Here is a 21,125-nt window from a genome sequence, read left to right as displayed (position 1 = left end):
CTTTGCCTGCTGGTGAGGTTCAGTTTTCATCATCCAGTAGAGAAGAGAGATGGAATAGTAAGATCTTCACAGGGGATGGGGAGATTCCGTCCATGCTAGGAGAAAACAATTTTATGTAATTTTCCTAAATGTAGTGACTTCCTCTTTAAATATTTTATTCTTTTGATTTTTATTATTCCACCTTCTCCTTGTTTTCATTCTGTCTTTTAGCCCTACCTCTTAATTGGTCTCTGAATATCAAAATCTTCCAAGGCTCAGTTTTGAAGTCTCTTCTTTCTTTCTATCCCTAGTCCCATGACTCACGTCCCACCTATGTGTTAATGATTCCAGATCTTTGTTTCTCCAGCCATGACCTCTTTCCTGAGCTCCAGGCTCATTTAGTTATCCCTGTATGGTTTATTCACTCGCGAGTCAAGTTGGAATGTCAACATAATATATCCAAAACACGACTCATGATCCCCTCTATTGTCCACAAACTGCTCCTCCCAGTCTTTCCCCAACTTGATAAATGACAGCACCAGCCAACTGAAGAGTTAAGTCAAAAACCCAAGCGTCATTTTTAATGCTCCCTTTTCCTCTCTGCTTCCCTACTCAACATCCACTTCATCAGTAGCTCCTGCCATTTCTATTTATAAAATGTTTCTGGAATCCATCCATTTCTCCCTATCTACAGCATTGCCATACAGCTCCAAGCTGCCATTCTGTGGCACCTGAACTTCTACTACAGGATTAACCCCCCTATATTCCATCCTCTGCCCAACAGACAGGGGGATCTTTTAAAGAATAATTTATATAAGTTTACGCCTGAACAAATCCTATCCAAAACGTACACAAAAGTCTCCCATCACACTTGGAATGAAATCCGAAGAGGCTTTGAATGGGCTTCCTCTGGTCACCTCTCTGACTTCATCTGATACCCCATTCATCCTTCAGCCACACTGGCCTGCTTTCTTGTCCTCAATAACCCATGCTCAATCCTGAGTTACGGCTTTTGCACTTGATTTTCACCCTTCTCAGAAGGCTCTTCCTAAGACTGGTTGCTTATCATCTTTGTGATTTGAAAATATCACCTCCTTGGAAGGTCTTCCCCAACACCCAATCCAGTGAGCTCCTCCCCCACCTTGTGCCCTTCCTCTTGATCATGCGCTACCTTTTTTCACTGCACTCCTTTCCTCAGGGTACTAATCATTATCTGAAGTCATTTATCTTGTTGATTATCTGTCTCCCCATTATTAGAATGTGAGCTTCAGGAGAATAGGGATTTCATTTTGTCCCTCATTCGATCCCTGTATCTGTACCTAGAATGCTGCCTACTAAACATGGGTCTTTAATACTTATTTACTGAGTAAATGTGCACTCTACCTGCATATAGCTTCCACTCATTGATTTGTTGGAGATGTGTTTCATAAGCCTGTGTTCTTCTATTTAATGGCCCTTCAAATACTTGGAGGAAGTCTTTATCGTCATGCAGCTGTGTGTGTGTGTGTGTGTGTGTGTGTGTGTGTGTGTGTGTGTGTGTGTTTGGCGAAGGGGTGGGGCTATGGGGTGGGGGGAGGTCTGTGTGTTTCTCCTGGATATTTAAATCAATTCTCATATGAAAGGATTTCCAGATACTTCACTATCCAGGTCACCTTCTCCTGGATAAACTCCAAGAGAAGATTCTCCAGAGTTAATTCCAGTGGTGACTAAAAATAAACTGAGTGACACCAAAAATAGGTAGCAAAAAAAAAAAAAAAATGCTTTCAGGCTGGGATTAACAGCCAACTCCTCTCTTGGTCTAAAGTATTTTTCTGTAATGCAGAATTTAAGGCATAGACAATCTTAAAAGATTTTCTTTATTCTTCTTTCCCATAACAAACAGCTCTCCCCTAGGAACCCCAAGCGCTCAGCCTTAAACATGTGTTATTGACTTCCTTGCTGACTACTTCCCAAGCTCTGATCTAAGGAGAAGCAGAAGACAGTCTCTGCTTGTATTTCCAGCCCTAGCCCCTCCTCTGGACTTCAGACTTATGCATTCACTATCTCATCTGACATCTCCCCCACTCGTCCCATAGGCACCTTAAATTCAACACATATCACAAACTGGACTTTTCTTCCCCTGCTCCTAATCTTTTATCTGTTATTTCCAGTGCCTGTGATACCAACATGCATGTAGGCATCCAAGCTCCAAAATTCAGAGTCATTTTAAATTCTTTCTTCTTCAGTATTCACATCCAATCAATTTCCAACTCTGAAATTTTACCCTTCCCTTCCTCTTTATTTCCACAGCCCTGTCACAGGCCTTCACGACCTCTTGGTTGTGGCCTCCTGAACCAGGCTCCCCACTTTCCCACCTCTGCCTTGCTCCATGTAACCCCATTCCCGACACCCCTGGAAGTCATGGTGGCTTTCAGGGCACCTTTTTATGATGAGGCCTAAACCACCTAACGTGGTGCCCAAGGCCTTCTTAGTCCTGACCTATCTGCCTGTCCAACAACATCCACCATCTTCTGAATTATGCTTAACTCTGAAAAACTAAGGATTTCCTCCAACACCACACACTTCTATTCTCCGTGCCTTTTCTTTTCCCTCTACCTGAACTTCCCTTCACATTTTTCTTCACCTAATACTAACCTTCAAGGCCTAGAAGAGCAGTTATTTCTTCCAGAAGCCTTTCAAACCCTCTGCTGGGCTATCCATGTCCTGGGTCGACTGCCGGTACCATGTGCCGTGTGATTCTCTGCCTAAGCCCCCAACATCAGGTATTGAAATTATCTGTTTTTGTACACCTCACAGGCTGATGGCTCCTTAAAGGCAGGAAATGTCTCTTAATTATCTCGGTACCTGTTCCCTAGGACCCAGCTTAATGGCCAGCACAGAGTAGGCATTCCACAAACGTGTGCTGATCCAAAAGTCCCTCTGAGAGGCTGAAACTTTAAGAGTTCTCGATAGGAAACTCTTAGACCTAAAACACCATTGGAGTTCCCTTACGTTACAAAGGAAAGTGTTCATAGTTCTCCATCATTCATAGCCCCTGATGTTTCAAACCTTGTATTCAAAAATACTTCTAATATGACATGACATGCTACAGCAGAGTGGTTAGTGCTGCAATGATATGTGTGACCTTTTACTTTTTTATCTGTGGCTAAACCTATATTAAATAAGATGGATGGTAACATAGGTGTTCACGGTCAGTGCAATGAAATTTCATGTGATCTAACTGTAGATAGCTATTAAACAACAGAGACTCCAGGAAGCCTTGTTACTTACGTACATATCTTAGTCCCCACTACAGTGTTTCCACCTGAAAGATGAGGCCTAGGACTCATTTATCCTTGAGGCTCAGAGAGCCTCTATCACAGTGTCCCACGCAGAGAATGAGCTCCATAAATGTGCATGGAATTGCACTGAGGCCGCTTTGCTGAACGAAGCTCCTTCGAGGCACCACTTTGGTTTGCGATCGTCTCGCGAGAATACGAGAATGCGACTACGGAGTGACCGTTTCTTCCTCCTTACGATGAATTTCCTTGTCAAGTGCCTTTTTAAAAGGCAGGTGAAGATAATTGCGAGTCAGCGGGAAGTGCTGCCAAGATATGACCTCCGGGAAGGCCTGGAGACCAGTGGTATTGTGTGGCGCTGCTGACACACGAGGTGTGACTGATTCGAGTAAAGAACGAATTTGAAATTAAGATGAGGAACGACATCAGGCACTTACAGCCCTAGCGAAGGGCTTTGTTACCAGACCCTGGGAGAGACGAGGGCACCTCTGTTTCCCTCTCAGCCTCCCGCCGTCCTGTCAGACTCCACAGCCATTGAGTCGGACCCTCACATGCTCAGCCCTTGAAGGCTGTGATCCTCCTAAAACTGCTCGCTAGGTAAAGCACAGCATCTCTGCTACCTTTTGAATTCCATAATATCAGTCTTCCCCAACATTCATTCATTCACTTGGTCACAGGCCATCCATCAAACGCAAGTTGCAAGTGAAAATTTAAGGAGTTTACGGCCAATATTCTGCACAGTATTTCCCGTGGATTGTCTGCAGGCCCATAAAACAAGCGGTGAAGACACTCGTGTAAGGGTCGTGGCAAGCAGTTACTTGGGGGAGAAAGTGACTCTGAGTTCAGAAAGTTCTCATCTTTCCCCAATCTGCAGGGTCTCCTAGAGACCCCTTGAAAAATAAGTTTGTAGGAAGTGTGAATATTAATTTGCTCTTGCCGTCACACAAGGAATTTTTGCAGTGTTGTAGAGGAGAAAGAGTGATGACTCTGGATGATAGAGCAAAGCAGGAATTCTCAAACTAGTAAAATCCTTTCTCTGTATGCCGCAAAGGTGACTTATTGGGAGTGCTTCGGGAAGATTTAAGAATCATAGCTTTCCTATCCTCTTGTCTCTGATAGTAATAAGCACTGTTATGTTCCTGTAATATAATTGACACAGAGACAGATATGAACCTAAAGCCTTGATATTTCACCCTTCTTTTGTCACTTAAAAGCTGACATTAGAAATATTATTTAACTTGTCCTAAACTCAGTTTCTTGTCTGTAAAATGGGATTGTAAAATGTACCTTACAGGGGCGTCTGGGTGGTTCAGTCGGTTAAGTATCCAACTTTGGCTCAGGTTATGATCTCGCAGTTCCTGAGTTCAAGCCCCGTGTCAGGCTCTGTGCTGACAGCTCAGAGCCTGGAGCCTGCTTCAGATTCTGTGTCTCCCTCTTGGTCCCTCCCTCACTAGTGCTCTGTCTCTCTTTCAAAGAATAAATAAACATTAAAAAAAATTTTTTTAAAGATGTACCTTACAGGTTAGCTACTAGGATCAAATGAATGAAAAAAATACTTGTTTGGTACTGAATCCTTATTTCTAGTTCTCAGTAAAACTCATTAAGATCTAATGTTTGGGATTGCACAACTTTATTTTTCTTTCTTTCTTTCTTTCTTTCTTTCTTTCTTTTTTTCTTGCCATTAATGATATTTGAACCCCCCAAATGGACTGAAATATCTGGCATTTCTGTAAAACTTTTAGCCCATGAAAAGTCATTAAAAAAAAAAAAAAAGATCTCCCCTCCACACAGGTGCATCAGAGCTCAAGCAAACAAGCCAAGGAAAGCCCTGTGCTGCTGCAGGTTCTGCCTTCTCGAAGCAAACTGCACAGTAGCACTGAACATCTTATCAGGACATGCCCTGTGCTGGCCTCTAGGCTGTGCACTCGAAATGCATCCTCTCCTCTAATCCTCAGTGTAACTTAAGACTATTGAGTTCCTCAGCACCGCCCCCCAGCCCCCCAGTGGAGTCCGTACATATGGCTAAGGCAGACCACAGACCGCTTGCTCTGAGAAGGAAGGCTTGTTATCCCAAGTCTGAACCCTGAAGGATGCTAATTAATGAGCAGTCTGTGTCCCTCGCTATCTTGCTTCCTTTTTCCATCATTCTCCCTCTTGCTCTATTGTAACTTCATATGAAGGCCTTGTGGCCACCCGCCTCCCTCTCTTGGTTGTGTCTTCCACAGCTTGCCACAGTGATCTTCAGAACCTGGGCCATCTATGGTCCTGGGGTCTCTGGAACCCCAGGTTTTTGGTCTTTCCACTGTCTGAGGACCCACAGCACTCAGCAAATAGCATTGTGCTTGCTTTCATGAGTCTATCCCAGGAGAATGAGAGAGCCTGGAAGTTAGGAGCTCCCCCTCATCCATACCCCTCATTGTATCTGCTGAGTTGTGTGGAATGGGGACTCCTTTCCCCTCACTTTCTATTAGGTGATTCCCTACCCTTGGATGCACATTTACAGTTACATGAGGGAGTTCTAAAAATATCCATGCCCGGGCTCAAACTGAATCCAGAGGAATCAGAATTTCTGGATTTGGGGACTGAGTCTCAGTTTTGCTAAAGCTCCCATGTGACCCTAACCTAGAGGCAGGGCCAAGAGCCAGAGTATTTGTGTTTGTGTCCTGGTGTCTCTCTGTTGCCCCTTTACTCATCTCACTGAGTGTAAGAGGAAGACTGGCCTCCTCCTCTTCTTCTCTGGACCCTCCTGAACTGCAGACAGCCTGCCTGCTCTGCTTCTGGCCAAGACTTGAGATAAACAGTCCATGCTCTGCCCTTGTGGACAAGGCCTGCAGTCCTCCCGTGCCACCTGCATCTGGGCAGGTGGGCTTATATCATTGTGGGATCCATTCTTAGGAAACCCACTCCTACCCCAACCTAATACTGGATACTGGGAAATTTTTTTCAATGCCAAATTTGACATTTATGTCTCCATTTGCCTGACAATATCCCATCAGTTAATTTAGAATTTAGGAAGGGAAGATACTTATTATCTCCTCCAAATCAACAGCATCTTCTTTTTCTTGCCTGGTGCCCAGGCCATATAGATGCTCAATAAATATTTGTTGAATGAATCAATTCCCGGTGTACTTCCAAGAACATCCATTCTCTAAATTTCAGTCTTACTTTCTCTCTCTTTCTTCTTCCACAAGCTACAGATGGTATAAATGCTGCAGTCCTTGTGAAGACTGAAAAAGCAGTCAGACAGATGTGTTGTTCATAGCTCCCTAGTCAGGCATAACTAAACATTTACATTTATTACCAATTAGAGGGGAAACAGACTGTAGTTTTATGCACTGTATGTGGCTGGATATATTTCTTTCTGGGATCTCACTAAAAACTTCAGAATGTATCATTGGATCTCACTCTCTTTCCAGCTCGAACCTCATTGAAAATGCCATTTAACTAGAGGTCTATCAATGACAGCACAGATCGACACATCATTCTTCCAGCCACCCATGGAATGCCGTGGAGGTGGAAAAACAATGTCACAGAAGGGCAGCTGACTCGATGTGATTGAGTTGAACCCACTCCACCGAGAGTCTATAGCGTGTTACAGAATTGATGGAGTTATGGTAGCCTTTGTTGAAGGCGATGCATGTAAAATTGTTGATGGTACACAGTATACAACAGTGTGTGTGAGCGCATAGAATTCTGCTGTGTTTACAGCCCTTTTTCTACTTACGGCAAAATAGAATGAGTGAAAATAGTGCCAGCAGTGACTTTGGAGTTATTTCCACAGAGCATCAGACCCAACGCTGAAGAATTCGCTGCTTTTAGCTGAGTTCCACCTAATTTGCTATATATCTGCCATATAAAATACTGACCCAACCTCATCAGAAAATCACAGGAAAGCACTGACTGAGGTATAGAAAACGCAAGTTCTGATCTCAGCTCCTGTTAACTCAGCTTCTTGGCCTGCAAAGTCAGATGACTGCCCCCAGGAACTTTCACTAAGGAAATAATGAGATTTAATTAAAGATTTAAATAAAGATTTCATCACATAGTTATTTATAATAGGGACAGTTTCAAAGCAACCTGAATGCCAACAGGGCAGGGACTACTTAATATATTATGGAAAAAACAGATGCCATTTAAAAATTGTGGTTTTGGGGCGCCTGGGTGGTGCAGTCGGTTAAGCGTCCGACTTCAGCCAGGTCACGATCTCGCGGTCCGTGAGTTCGAGCCCCGCGTCGGACTCTGGGCTGATGGCTCAGAGCCTGGAGCCTCTTTCCGATTCTGTGTCTCCCTCTCTCTCTGCCCCTCCCCCGTTCATGCTCTGTCTCTCTGTGTCCCAAAAATAAATAAAAAACGTTGAAAAAAAATTTTTTTTTAAAAATTGTGGTTATACTATAATGAGGTATCACTCCACACCCACTGTAATGGATGGCTAACACAGAAAAAAAAAAGGCTGGTGAGAATGTGGAGATATTGGAACCCTCGTACATTGATGCTAGTAGAGATGTAAACTGATCAAAAAGCTATAGAAAACAATTTGGTACTTCCTTAAAAAGTTAAACGTAGAATGACCATATGACTCTGTAGTTCCTCTCCTTGGTATAGTCCCAAAAAGGACCAAAAAACAGGTAGTCAAAGAAGTACACGTGCACACTTGTTTACAGCAGCACTACTCACAGTAGCCAGAAGGTAGAAGCAACCCAAATGCCCATTAATGGGTGAAGGGGTAAACCAGTTGTGGCATATACATACGGTAGGGTATTTTTGATCCATAAAGAAGAATGAAGTATTGATGAGCCCTGAAAACATTATGCTAAGGGAAGGAAGCCAGACACAAAAGGTCATGTATTGTACGATGTCCACGTGAAATATCCAGAAGAGGTGAATTAATAAAGACAGAAGATAGATTGGTAGTGTCCAGGCACTGGAGGAAGGGAAGAATGGGGGAAACCTCCTTAATGGGTCTGGGGTTTTATCTAGAAGTGACAAATGTGTTGGACCTAGATAGGGTGGTAGTCACACAGCATGAATGTACTAAAGGCCACTGAATTGTTCACTTTTAGATGGTTAATTTTATGTTATATGAATTTCATGTCAATAAATTAATTTTTTTTAACATTTATTTATTTTTGAGAGACAGAGGCAGAGCATGAGCAGAGGAGGGGGAGAAAGAGAGGGAGACACAGAATCTGAAGCAGGCTCCAGGCTCTGAGCTGTTTGTTAGCAAAGAGCCCGACGCAGGGCTCAAAGTCATGAAATGAGAGACCATGACCTGAGCTGAAGTCGGACACTCAACTGACTGAGCCACCCAGGCACCCCAATTAATTGTGGTTTTTGAGGGATAGTTATTGACATGGGAAAATACACATTATGTACATATTGTTAAAAACGAGTTAGAATCTCAGTTTTGTAAGCTTAAAAGTGTATGTGTCCATGTATGCATATGTATATAGAAATGTGTGTGTGTGTATATATATACATATATATATATACACACACACATATGTTCACCGATATATACAAATATTTAAATATATATATATATATATATATATATATATATATATATAGCATCCTTCCCCCTCAGAAAAGAAATCCCGAACTCTGATAATTGAATTATAGATTATTATTTCATTCCCATACTCTTCTGTGTATCCCTTAAAATGTGCAAATGCCAATTTTATAATGTGAGGGAAAAGACAGTATTACTGAGGAAGAACTGGGTTACAAGGCTATTACTAAAGTCTTCTCCAACTCTGCGGCTCTAGAGGTCTAAATGTATTACATTTACTTGATTGCCCATTAGATGTGCAGGAGAGGATAAGCCTTTTGGGTAGGCATCTAGGAAATGGTGATTTAAGGCAGGCAGGCAATACTGGAGCACTGAGACATTCAGTTCACATACGGTTGTGTAGGCAATCTGCGTGCACAACTTCAGTCCCGATCACGTCGTTCCTTAGTGACGCCGCTAGAAGGACATATGTATCTGTTATCCAGCTCCAGAGCCCATTCTCTCTGATGGCTCCTTTAAGAATTATGGTAACATTCATGGCTCTCATGCGGACTGTTTTCATAATATGTGCATCTGAAAATAAAATAAATGTCCCCATCCTGCACAGCTACTCTAGCTGAATTCCTACTAGTAAAAGAAAATTGAGTCGCTTGACTCTTTTCTTTATTTTTTAAAAATAACATACATCATTGATATATTCCAATGGGTGGTATCTTAAAAATGATCATCTCTTGTTCCTCTTGTCACTCGCTGTGGGATCCTGAACTTCTTGCTATCCTCAATTCAACCTAACTCTTTTTCTTCCTGTTACTCAGTGTCAGTGTGACTTACCAAGAACACTGAGAGTTAAAAAGAAGAGTTGGAGGTAATGCTCACGCAGTCTGAACATTTTACTCCATCTTCACAGATTTTGTTTGTTGGTTTTTACAATTTTATCATATTTAGTGATTCTCCCCAAATCGTAATTATCTTTGTGGGTTGAGGATCCTCTGTCTTCATCTTACTACCATTCGTTCAGTAGGTATTAAAAGAAACTGGGTTATTAAAATATTTGTGCTAACTGCTAGGAATTTACCCAGGGGATATAGGAGTGCTGATGCATAGGGGCACTTGTACCCCAATGTTTATAGCAGCACTCTCAACAATAGCCAAATTATGGAAAGAGCCTAAATGTCCATCAACTGACGAATGGATAAAGAAGATGTGGTTTATATATACAGTGGAATACTACTGGCAATGAGAAAGAATGAAATCTGGCCATTTGTGGCAACATGGATGGAACTGGAGGGTATTATGCTAAGTGAAATAAGTCGGGCAGAGAAAGACAGATACCATATGCTTTCACTCATGTGGATTCTGAGAAACTCAACAGAAGACCAGAGGGGAGGGGGTGGGGGGAAAAAAAGTTACAGAGAGGGAAGGAGGCCACTTGTAGAGACTTTTAAATACTGAGAACAAACTGAGGGTTGATGGGGGGTTGGGGAAGGGGAAAGTGGGTGATGGGCATTGAGGAGGGTACCTGTTTAGATGAGCACTGGGTGTTGTATGGAAACCAATTTGACAATAAATTTCATTTAAAAATATAAATAAAATAAAATAAAATAAAATAAAACATTTGTGCTAAGATGATACTAGGAGATTTATTTCTGCTGGTAGAAAACTCCTTCTATGGAAGGAACATGTACTTGGGCCTGTGAGGAGAAGGGTAAAGCCTTTAGTGTTTCCAACAGAGAGAAGATTCATAAAGAAAATGAATTCACGTGCTGTTTCAGAAGAAGTGTGAGTCAAAATGCATGAAGTAATTCATAACACAATAAGATGCGAAAGGTTGAGAGCATGTTCACAAAATCCTGAAAACACAGATGCTGAAGAGTCATTGACTATTCTCATATCCACAAAAGAGGAGTTTCGGGGAAGTTTTGTCAACAGAATCTAGGGATGTGACCAAGCTGTGTTTTGAGAGGATGGGAGGTGAATCATTTTGAACTCTACACTGCTTTTTTTTTTAATTTTTTAATTTTTTTTAAAATTTATTTTTGAGAGAGAGACAGAGTGTTGAGCAGAGGGGGAGACAGAATCCCAATCAGGCTCCAGGCTCTGAGCTGTCAGCACGGAGACTGACTCAGGGCCTGTACTCGTGAACTGCGAGATCATGACCTGAGCTGAAGTCACGCTCAACCGACTGAGCTACCCAGGCATCCCAGCACTGCTTCCATAAAACGAGACAGAACAGAGTTGGATTCCTCAGTCACCAAGAAGGCTGAGACATCGCTCTAGATCCTACCTGGAGAAAATCCTGAAAGGAGAAGGGAGGAGTGGTTAAACACCTGACATGTGTCAACTTCATGTGTGCCAAACCCAAATGAATAATGAGACTCATTACTTATCATTATAGACTTTTATAGAGCTGTATCTCAAATAACATCCGCATCAGGCAATGGTGTAAGCCTTCTAAATGTCTGAGGGTGTGCGTGCTGTTCTGAAAGTTTTTGGGGGGACGGTGCTTGTGGATAAAGGAAAGTCTGGGGATTTTAGAAGAGACTACATTCCTACCTAAGTCCTCCTCTGCTTTTTTGGTTGAATGGTAAGCTGTGAGCCCTCAATTGATAACCTGACACACTGATTACTGTTTTCCCAGCTCTTTCTTTGAAAGGACACTAATCCAGCCGCAGGGGAAATGAATAGCACTGGGATTAACCAACAAAAGATATTCCCTCCCCTTACCTTGACCTAGATCTTCAGAGGAGGTCACATTTATCAAGAGGATGCTATGGTATCCTAGCTAGCCAAGCCAAGTCATTCGCAGGGCTTGCCTGACCCACTCTGGAGCTCTTTGGTTTCACTTAACATGCACACTGGGCTCACTCCATGGATTCCCTGCCCTAAGACAACACTTCACAGTTGTCTACATTAAATTGTACTGTGTTCTCCACCCTCAAGTCACTCTGGGAAAAAAAAAAAAAAGTTTTAAGGTCCCTCTGCATCCAGCACGTGGGACCCAATTAGTTGCTCTGTCTGCAGGTTTAGTTGATCAAGAGGAAGATCTGATACTTCAGAGTGGATACGCTTCTCTAGCATCATCACCGTGTGGAGATTTTGTGAGCTGCTGTGCTATAAGAGTGGCATATCTTGTGCTTTAAGCAGCATGAAAATCGGTCCCTGTTGTCACTTGCAGCACCGCAGATGTATGCTTCTCCTGTTGCACTACTCAGGGAGCCTTCACTTGATACCTGGGAACTCATTATTAAGGTGAAGAGACAGGAAGCAATGTCAGGCATGACAGCTTTGAATGGACATCATCTCAATGCTAACAAAAACCTCTCACTTCCCAGGATTTCTCTGTGGTAGTAACACCAGGATATATTCCTCCCATGGTGCTGTCTTTACACTTCAAAGAATTAGTTGAGGGCAAAGAACAAGAGAAATATGAGATTTGCTTTCCCCCAAAGTGTCTTGATTTTAGAAAATGAATTGGGCTGCCCCTCACATAGGAACAGCATGCTCTGTTTTTCTAGCAGTCAGGATGGGTTTTATGTAGAACCAAACACACATATTCTCCTGATCTCCCTTGTGGCCAATGCTCTAAGACAGCTGGTTGGAATTAGAATCCGAGTTTGTTACCATCAGAAGAAACAGAGCTGCCGTGCCCAGCATTATGCAGAATTAAGATCCACGCTGGGAAGTCCGGAGTCGCCCTAGAGAACCAGAAAGACGTTGGGTTCATTTAATGATCCAAAAACAAGGTCAAATGGAGGGAGGGCACTGAGGGATAATGAGACAAACCAAATCGGTCTGTGGAGGTAAGAGGAGCAAGAACAAAAGGGGAGCAAAGAGCTGGGACTCTAGGAGACAGGACCTAGGGAGATCCCAGTGCCTCTACCCCACAGCATCTCCTTGGCCCGGGGCTGTCTTTGATGTAGTAGCTACTGATAACTTTTCTACTTCAGACATGGTGGTGAACGCCAGAAGGGTTAGGGGGTTGATAGAAGTAGTCAGCGTGGGGGCCTGACCACCAGATTTCTGACTCTCAGTCTGTGCCCTTACGCAGGGCTGATGGCCACAAGGAGTTGGGGAAGGAGGCCCGAGCAGAGCTTTTCCTCTGGGAAAAGAGGCCAAGGGAGAAAGCCTGGACACATTGTCTCCACTGTGCAGCAGAAGCTGAGGGCCTCCCCTCTTATCTTCCTCCCCCAGTGCCTGCCTTTCTTCTCTCCTCTGCTCTCTCTCTGTCTCTGCCCTCTCCTCCCCACCCCCTACCCTTGTTCTTTCTATTCCTAGCCCCACTTCCCCCAGCTCTAAACTTATCTTTGGATTTTAGTTTTATCATAACCTTGCATCTTTTAACTTCCACATTTTAATCTCTCACCTTGATAGCTCTGAGCTTCCCTTTGTTTTCTCACCGGTTTGCCCGGCCTTATTTTTCAACTCTTAATCATGTGAAATCTTTAGCCTAACGTTTAACTCTTTCCTTTGTCTTACTGCTTTCACTTGTCTCTAACTCATTTTAAAGTTTCTGGTCTTTTATTTTCTAGTCTGTATTTTATCTGTTTTCTAAATGCCCTTTGCTCTCTTTTCTCCCTTTTTTTTTTCATTGTCCTTTTTTGTTTTGGTTTGGTTTTTGTTTTAATTCTCATCTCATGGTTTGCCATGTTCTGTAATGACTCTGTGACATACCAGCCCCGTGGTAAGCACAGTATCAAGAGCCCACATTCCTGAAAGGGAGACAAGAAAGCTGTCCTACTCCTGCTTCTTGCCAGGAGTCAGTCAGTCTCTCTCTCTCTCTCTCTCTCTCTCTCTCTCTCTCTCTCTCTCTATATATATATATATATATATATATATATATATATATCTTTCCCATTTCTCTCAATAGATTTCCTAGTTTAGCTGAAGATGACTTTGCAAAGAATCTTGCCTTGGGAGACTTATGGGTAGAATCTCCTAAGAGCCAAAATCCTACTGTTCAGATAGCATGTTTTACTTGCTGAGTATTAGTTATTTGCAGCTCACACTCTCCAGGCATTTTCAGAAAAGTCATGCGTTTTAAAATCTATGTTCTCCAAGGTTTGTGTCATCGGCATGTGAGTAAATCATCTGAATGCTTTGCCCTGGGTGGTTGGGAGTCTCGTCTCCCGGGCAGTGCTTCCGGCCCGACTTGGTAAAGAGCCAGGTAGGGCTGAGTGGGGAAAAAAGGGTGGGATTCTGATACCTTCCTGACATCTCTTTACTCCTCACTGGGCTGTTTGCCGGCATCGGGGGTGATCACAGAGGAGGTGCCTACCTGAATGTGAACACCCCACCCTACCTTGTTTCCCGCATCATGAGAACAAGAAGTCCATAGCAGGGGTGATTCTGAACAAGGTTTCTAAGTGACCGGACAACAGAGGCTCTCCAGAAAATCTTCAACCATGGCTCCTCTTACTTGCCAATATTTCTAGACTTCCCAGCTCTCACCACCTCATGACAGAAGAAGACTGGGGTGTGGGGGAGTCTCATTTTTTCTAAACTCTCTGAGGAAGAAAGGATGACAGTACTCCCCATCAGATGCATGTTACAACCACCTTTTTGTCAACTAAGCCACGTGGGCTGGTGAGATACCTCACTTGAGGGCTAGTGCTTTTCCTCAGAATTGGAGAGCTCCAATACATCAAAATAGGGTTTTCTAAAGCAACAGCCAGTAGGTATTGAATGACTGCTATAGACAGGTCTTAGTTTTAGATGCCAAGAGAGTGACATGGTATATAAGTTTTAATCCGTATTCAGGGGCCTTATGATTTAGTTGGTGATACGAAGAAATGCGCCTAAAATAGTTATGTGGCTTACAAGGTGCTCACATCTGTAGACACTTCCCTCCTTCCTCCTACATCTTGCCTGAGACCTACTCATCCATAGGTCAAACTTCCAGGTTACTTTCTTGAGGAAATCTGCCTTTTCTGAGTTAGGTAATTCTCTTATCGACATTCACCGAAGCCTTCTCTGACCTTTATCACTCTGTGATTTCCTACATTTCTGCTTGTTTTGTCACTAGACAGTAAGCTCTTTAAGAGCAGAGACTGATTGGCACACTGTTTTATTACCAGCATAGAGAGATGCTCAACAAGTATTTGCAAATGAATGAATGAATCAACAGGAAGAGGTAGCATATGTTACATGAGGAAAGCATAGAAGAAACAGCATATTTTGAATTTAGAAGGGGATGGAGAAAGTGATTCCCTGAGGTACTTGGTAAAATTGTGTTGCCAGTGCAGTATGAGTGATCCGGCAATTTTTGTGACCCTGGGCATCTGGTTGCATACTTAGTCACTTCTCATCTGGTGTCATGTTAAGTTAGAGAGTCCCTTGATCACTAGGAAGGTGATGTGGGTTGATTAACATTCCTCTGGAAGAGGTAGCACTGTGATTCTAACTGAGTCTACTTCCAAATGTGTGTGTGTGTGTGTATGTGTATGTGTGTGACAGTAACAACTGAGCCAGATGACCTCTTTCAGCCAGCCTCTGTCACTAGTATTTCCTGAAAGCCACTGCATGTAGCAGTCTGTGGTGTGATAGAAAGGACCTAATTACCACAACCCTCCCTCCAGCTTATGTTCTGGGAGGGCTTGGGCATACATAAAAAAAATATGTACAGAAATACCTCTGAGCATAAGTGACACACTCAGAGAAACCTTCATAAACAAGCACAGTGCAAAAAGGACACAGACATGAAAATAACCAGTCGGCAGCTGGCTCAAGCCGAATAAATAAATCACATGGAAGGGGGGGAGAGAAATGCCTGCAGATGTAAGGACCTTGGAAGCCACGTAACTATTTTCCGCATATTTCTTGTATCACCAACTATATCATAAGGTCCCCAAAGGCAGAGACTAAAACACACACCATGTAGCTTTCTTGGCACTTAATGCTAAGAGCTGCCTACAACAGACATTCTGTACTAATTGGCTGCTGCTGAAGAGAATCCCATTTTGAAAGAGACCACGTGGAAGAAGATACGGTGAGGGTGTCTGGCCGGGCCCCTCCTCCTGGGCACAGTTCTAAATGGGAAAAGAGCCTGGTTTGCTGAAGGAGACCAGAGCGGGTGGTTGTGTGGGGATAATGGCAAGTATATTGTGCAAAGTACAAAGGGGTAGTGGGAGTATGTGTGTGGGGTCGGTAGGTGAGGGGATTCCTGCTGACTGGCTAAGGAAAAGTGGGTGGGGACCGTGAACAAGGGACAGCTGCTGATGGACAAGAAGGGAGAAGAAGGTTAATATCATGAATGAGCACCCTCCTGGAGGTGCTGCTTCTCTCAAGTGTCATGGAATCTGTTCCGTGGAATCTGTCCATGGAAGGAAGGCTTGGCTAGGGATTTGTGAGCTTGTGTGTCACAACTGAGAGGGGAATCTGGGAGGGTGGTTATGTCATAGGGTTTGTTATGATTCTTCTAGTTTAATAAATTTGTACCGAGGATCTAGTGGGGGCTTGGTAGATAGTGATAACGGAAGTCATCCCAGCCTCCAACCAAGAGGCTCTGTGAGAGTGGGAAGGGCTGTGATAAGAGGTTCAAACCTCATGAAGGGGGCTTTTAGGAAAAGAAGCAACCGGAGGCTTTTGAAGTGTCTGAGATGGGCTCACATGGTGCTTGAGAAAGATGACTTAACATCAGAGCCCAGATGGGAGGTGGGGAGTAGGACTGGAGCTGGGAGGCTGGCCACGCGTTGCCACAGCTTCAGGAAGGAGATGTGGCATCTGGCCTTGAGTGAGGGTAGAGACGAGAAGTGACTGCAGGAATGTGTCCAGTTCTGTTTTGATGTGGTGACACTGAATGATGAGAACAAAGAAGGGAGAAAGGCAGCCACTTAGTTTCCGTCTTTATGAGACTAATCTGCTCAGGGGAGCTTCTCAGAGCTGCTTTGTGGAGGGAGCACAGGTCAGGAGTCTGCTAGACTAGACTAGCTCTAGTCCTGCCTATTGGACCTTGGGAGAAATTATTTTATGTCAACTTTGCCTTATTTATCTTCAGATTAGGACATTTCAGCCTTAAAAGGCCTATGATTTACAATAGTACTTCGGTGGGAAATGTATGTAATGGGTGACATAAATTAATGGTATGCTAAATTACGCTATTGATGGCAATAATGACTGGGACTCGTGTGCTGATTTACACTTTACAAAGCATTTTTGCATGCATTATTTAATTTCAACCTTACCACAACCAGTGAGGTAAATATAATTATTTCATTCATATTTTATAAGTGAAGAAACAGAGATCTGGAGCCTTGTCCTAAGGCCATAAGGATAGTAAGTGGCTGAGCCAAGATCCAACCGCCTCCCAAATCACAGCCTACTGTACTCTGTGGGAACTTAGAATTATCATTTATTTATTTAACATTAGCTGTGAATTCTTGCCGCATGAAAACTAGCATTAGATATCATTGTTGTTGCTATTGTCATCAGGACATTTTTGATTCACTGATTCACCCATCTACTCACTTATCATAGGTTTACTGATCACCTACTATGTGCCAGGCACAGAGCTAAGCACTGGGATACAGAGAAGAATAGAGCACGGTCTCTGCTCAGGAGGACCCAGTCTAAGGAAGGAGTTAGGTTGCCAGGGTAAATCAAAAAATATTCACAATATAGCATGCTAGGTCCTTATCTGTGGAGCACGTGTAGAGGGTGTGTGTGGAGGTCTGTTTCATAGAGGCACCACCTCCTTCCGCTCACAGACCAAATCTCTAGCAAGTGGCTCAAGAAGCCTTCCTTGGTCAAGCCTCCTCTGACTTCAGGTCACCATACTATGCTTTTCTCAGAATCGTGCCACACCTGCTACCACCATTTGGTCTGTGGTATCTTAACAGTTCATTTTCTGTTCCTTTATTCCTTGTTTCCTCTGTGTTTCCCTCCCATCTTCTGTAGAAGGCTCTGTGGTATACACGATCGTTTTTGCAGGTAAATACTATAGGTAACATTTGCTATTCATTCATAGCACCAGGGCTGAACATGGTAGGCAATCAATAAACATTTGTTTGATTGATGAAGATTCCCAGTTTGAGAATGCACAGGGCAGAAAGGTGCCAAAATGAATCCCCTAAAAGGGCAGGAGAACGAGGTCTAGTGCGGTTGCACCGCTGTCCAGGAGCATTTTAATGTGACGACTGTAGTCCACAAGCCCATCGGGGACCCCCTTCAGTCCATGTGTCAGGGGCTTAAACAACTACATTCTGAGCATGCAGCCTCACCGGGATAGGGAGGGAAGAGACTTTGGCCCTTTAAAGTCAATTTTGTGAAATAGATCTCGATCCAGCAGGGACGATGTTAAGAAGCAATTAAAAAAAATGATTGTCGTTATTTTTACCTGCATCCTGTTTCTGGCTGTGCCGCTATCTTCTGAAGGGGTCTTGGCACATATGCGGTTTTTGAGTGCCAGTTTTCCCATCTGTAAAATAATCCCTGTCCTTGATCCTCAGCTCACAGAGGTGTTTGGAAGCCCAGGGAGGTAATGTCTGTGCTGTGCTCGCAGGATCCTGGACAAAAGGCATTGTATAAATAAAGGCGATCACTCCTATTATAGCGTACACAGTGGTTCAGAAGTGTGTTTAATGCCTTGTCCCCTTTCCTTCTGTTTCCTTGCCCTAATGTCTCCCCTCTCTGCTTGTACCCAGGAGCACAACTGTTCTGATCTAGCTGCAGTCAGATTAATTGAACAGTAGCCTTTGAAATCCCACCTAGTTTACTCAGCCTGCTTATCTTTCAAGGCTTTTGCAAGTTCTTCTCTTTATTGAGAAAGGGAAAAAGGAAAAAGACATCACTTGGAATGACAACTGCTTGGTTCCTTTATCAGGTCAGCTTTTTTCCTGAAAGGTCCCCCTGCCCCTCAAGTGATCTCATCCCAAACTCCCCCCAACCCTGTGACGGCTGGATGCAGGAATCTCTGGTTGGGTTGCCTTGGCAACAACTTCTGTTTGTTGCAGGTTCCGGTTAGTGTTGGGTCCTCATCATTGTTTTTCCCTCTGCCTCATGATACAAGAGGGACAATGAACTCTGTGAATTAGGTAAAACAAAGGAAACAGTCCAAAGAGTGATAGGAGAGAAAGGGAAGAGCAGGCAGAGAAAACCCCTAGAGGGGTCACTGTTGGGTCTTTAGAACCTACCAGGTAGTTATACATTGAATGAAGACAAAAACAAAAACAAAAAGCCAGGAAGCAATTTATCTAGAATGATTCGAAGGCAGGTATGTGGAGATTTTGATGTGATAGTCTAATTCCAATGAGAATCATAAGAACAGGGGGCTTCCTAAGCGGAGCTGAATCTCTTCCAGGTCGACTGAAGAACCACACTTGATACATGTTCTCGCCCTCAATGAACTTAGACTTTGGGAATCCACTGACATTTACTGAGGGCCTGCTCAGAGCTGGGCTCTATGGCTAACAATACAATTTGGCGAAAACCTTCCCTAGTGTCCATATAGCACACATGTCCTTCAAGCACAAACACTATTCAAGTGGTTTTGCTGAATGTCAGCTTGTTATTTGTTTCTGTTTTTATAGCATTTCTTCATTTGGAAGACGTGGCATATGTGTACAAGAAAAGACAAGTTCAAGACCCATGAGTTTGAGAGAGGAGAGCATTCTGACCCACCTCAACTGCTATTCTTCGAAAACCTACACATGTAAGTAAGCAGCTATTTATTCTTTATGTTGATGCCAAGTACAACTCTTACATCGCAGTAAGAGCAAGGTGGATTGAATAGGAATGAATTAGGTTTTTTTTTAATTTTTTTTTTAACATTTATTTATTTTTGAGACAGAGAGAGACAGAGCATGAGCAGGGGAGGGTCAGAGAGAGAAGGAGACACAGAATCCGAAACAGGCTCCAGGCTCTGAGCTGTCAGCCCAGAGCCCGATGCGGGGCTCGAACTCATGGACCGCGAGATCATGACCTGAGCCGAAGTCGGACGCCCAACCGACTGAGCCCCCCAGGTGCCCCAGGAATGAATTAGTTTGAACGCCAACTACAGGTGTAAACAATGTATACACTTCTCATCTTTTTATTCGTTCGCTCACCGAAGACTAGTTATTCGCCAGGCACGGTCACAGGCACTGGAAGTACAGGAGTGAGGAAAGCAGTAGGACGTCTCTGCCTTCAGAGACGCCGTGCCCTCTCTCGTCCCCACATCGATGCCGGTGCTCACCAAGTGCTCCTGCATTAGCAGAAAGATTAAATGGAGGATCTAGAGTGGCCACACCTGAAATTTACCACAACATTACACAACTTCAGGGTTGAAGGGGCCTTCAGAGACCTTTATCTCCAACCTCCCACTTAAAACCCGAATTCCTGGTTCAAGCGTTCCTTGGAGGTGGGAGCCACCCTCCCGCCGTTCTCTCATCTGTTCCTTCTTGTCTAGCGGCGCCTCTGCTGCCCGAACTTTCCCCAGATCTGCCCACCACGTCTCACCTGTCACAACCAGTGGTCTCCTCGCAGGTGCCCCTGCTTCCATTCTTCTCCTCCTCCTTAATTCCTTCTCCACACAACTGACAGAGTGGTCTTTCAGAAAAGGAATTCAAATCATGTCTTCTCTGCTTAAAACCCTCCAAAGGTCCTCTTTGCACTTAGTTTAAAATCCCAACTCTACCCCGTTCCATAAATCACTGACATGCTTAGACCTGCACAGGCTCTCTGACCTTACTCCCCTGACCTCCTGGCATAACATATACCTCTATCTGAGGAAAAGTGCTTTGACTGCTTATGTTGTGTACTGTCCTCAAACTGCCCCGCCCCCCCTGTCGCACACACCACAACACACACTAAAATCCAAGCTCCTTGGCAGCCTGTAGTTTGATTAGTTCATATCTGTCTTTTTAAGTTTATTACTTTTGTGTGTGTGTGTGTGTGTGTGTGTGAGAGAGAGAGAGAGAGAGAGAGAGAGAGAGAGAGAGAGAGGCAGGCGAGGGGCAGAGAGAGAGAGGGGGAAAGAGAGAATCCCAAGCAGGCTCCACACTGACAGTTCAGAGGCTGGAGCGGGGCTTGAACCCACAATGGGTGAGATCATGACCTGAGCCAAAATCAAGAGTCCAACACTTAGCCAACTGAGCCATCCAGGTGCCCCACCTCCATTCATGTCTATTTATAAATGTGTCTCGTGTATTAGGCATTCATAATTATTTTTGAATTAAAAAAGATCTAGCTTCTGTAATATCTTTTTAAGAGTGACAAGGTGCTATCTGTATTAGGGTACCCAGTGTATATATGATGCCAAAGTTTGTTTAGTTTTTCTTCTATTGTGCAAAAGTTTCTTTCTCTGCCACACCAACCCATTGACTTTGTTCTGTTATATGCAATTAACCCATTTCCTGTCCATGGAAGTTCATTTAAATATTCACATG

At 43.6% G+C, this 21,125-nt stretch overlaps 2 long non-coding RNA genes across 2 annotated transcripts in view; one reads left to right on the top strand and one right to left on the bottom strand.

Annotated features, from left to right (window-relative positions):
* LOC122476264 overlaps positions 1-21,125 on the top strand; it is a 352,279-nt gene that overhangs the window by 260,112 nt on the left and 71,042 nt on the right. The window contains exon 6 of the long non-coding RNA XR_006295433.1: positions 19,290-19,411. This is a non-coding gene — a long non-coding RNA (uncharacterized LOC122476264). The remainder of the gene's footprint in view (positions 1-19,289; positions 19,412-21,125) is intronic.
* On the bottom strand, positions 19,761-20,636 carry LOC122476267. The gene is made up of 2 exons (XR_006295436.1): positions 20,197-20,636; positions 19,761-19,942 (listed from the first exon to the last, which is right to left on the bottom strand). It is a non-coding gene; the product is annotated as an uncharacterized LOC122476267 (long non-coding RNA).

Source organism: Prionailurus bengalensis, chromosome E4 (genome assembly GCF_016509475.1).
Source record: "Prionailurus bengalensis isolate Pbe53 chromosome E4, Fcat_Pben_1.1_paternal_pri, whole genome shotgun sequence".
Classification (NCBI taxonomy): Eukaryota; Metazoa; Chordata; class Mammalia; order Carnivora; family Felidae; genus Prionailurus; species Prionailurus bengalensis.
This window is presented reverse-complemented; position numbering and strand designations above follow the sequence as displayed.